Source organism: Penaeus monodon, chromosome 20 (assembly GCF_015228065.2).
Source record: "Penaeus monodon isolate SGIC_2016 chromosome 20, NSTDA_Pmon_1, whole genome shotgun sequence".
NCBI classification, from domain to species: domain Eukaryota; kingdom Metazoa; phylum Arthropoda; class Malacostraca; order Decapoda; family Penaeidae; genus Penaeus; species Penaeus monodon.
Window position 1 is genome coordinate 36,048,707 of NC_051405.1, and position 1,817 is coordinate 36,050,523.

Genomic DNA, 1,817 nt, shown 5'->3' on the forward strand with positions numbered 1-1,817 from the left:
AAATGTGTAAATATAGTCACGCTCAAATAATAAAAAATAAGGACATATTAGTAAGACATAAATTCGAAACATTTACATTTGCGTTATTGCCACTCAGACTAAATACATTCTCTGTTGAATAGGACATTAATAAACTGCAGTGCAAGTTGCAAAGCCTTTATTGGACTTTTCTATCTTATTTTTATTTTGGCTGCGAAGCATGTGTTCCAACATTATATAATATGTTCATGATCAGTTAAGTGATTTCAAAAACAGTAAAGCTCAGCAGGACAATCTAAAACTAGGTCAGCAACCTGTCTTAGAACGCAACATCACCCTTATAATTTTGCACAATCCTAATTCCGTTTAGTTTTCATGGAATGAGGACTGCTGCATTTTTGGGGAGGTTGTTGCAAAGCGCTTACCACACACCGCTCCATGACACGATTTTCGGTGGTATGATCTTAGTCCTTATTCAGTGTTGCACAAATAGGTATATCTATCCACAAAATTAATGACAGAGTCTGCTGTCATTAATTTTGCGGCATGGCTGTGCGAGCTGTGTTCCGTAATCATGAACCGGAACTTAGACATTTTAAAATTGGAGGGACCTCTGGTTGATACGGTTGACTCTGATGAAGGCCCAGATTATCAGCGTCAAACTTAACAAGCTTAAGACCATGGAGAACAATAATATAATTTAGGAACATTTAGGAGGCAGAGCATACACTTTACAAACATGAGCTAAATGGGATTTCTCGTTGTATCCATAACTTTAAGAGGTGGCCAGGCCAGTTAGGAGATCGGAGCAGCAGGTGAGAGCCCTACGTCAGAATCGCATGTTCGACTTGGCCTGCTCGCCCGCCGCGACGCTGAGCGCACACGCAGCCCACCGTGAGTCGCATGCGGTCCACGCTGGCCGCTCCCTGGCCGAGAGCGTCGTTCATCCAGATAGTTACTTCGCTGACGACAGGAGTGCAGCGGAAGTCTCCCCCCTGGAAGCACCGCTGGCCCTTGCACAGGCACTCCACCTCCAGGACGGAGGGAGGGATCATTCCTGCCGGCAACTGCCTCCTCACCAGTCTCCAGGGGCATTCGCCGGCCAGAGTGGCGTCTTCAAGCCAAGTGGGTAGAACCACATTGTGGCGCGGGAGGATCGTCTTGACGGGCTCCACCTGCAAGTCCACGCACACTAGGGGGTTCTCGGAGGACTCGCTCATCACCGGAGACGGAACGAACTCGAACTGAGCGAAGAACTGCTGCAGGAAGTGGGAAACGGAGAAGTGTTCCTCCTGCAGCCAACTGTCAGGGGCTTCAGGGCCGTTGTAAACCTCGCCCTGCGAAGGGGCCAGATAGCTCAGCGAGAGAGGAGGCACGGGGACCACGGAGAACCTCACCAGGGGCTCTCCCCGGCCTATAGCTTCTCGGACGAACAGGAAAACGAAGAGGCCGGCGAAGAGAGTTCGGAGTGGCATCGCGGTGATAATGACAGCAGAAGGAGAAGAACCGACGCTGTCAGGACCTGTCACCCTAACAAGCGGCTGTTTGTGATGCCGCTGACCAAGACTCCCTCGTATATATGGCCGAAGTTAACGCCGTATCCTGTAATTTGACTTTTGGCCGGATGAATGGAAGGAGAAGCAATGACTCGAAGCTGTCTGATCAGCGAAGCGTCTAAATTTACACACTTTTTTAACTAAATCTATCCATCTAATACATTGATGCTATTAATAATCAATTTCCTTGAATATGTAATTTGCAATAAGGCAAAGACCGTTGCCAAGTGACCCATTTTCTCCTTATATGTTGACTTTCGTTCATCTGGACATTATTTTGTA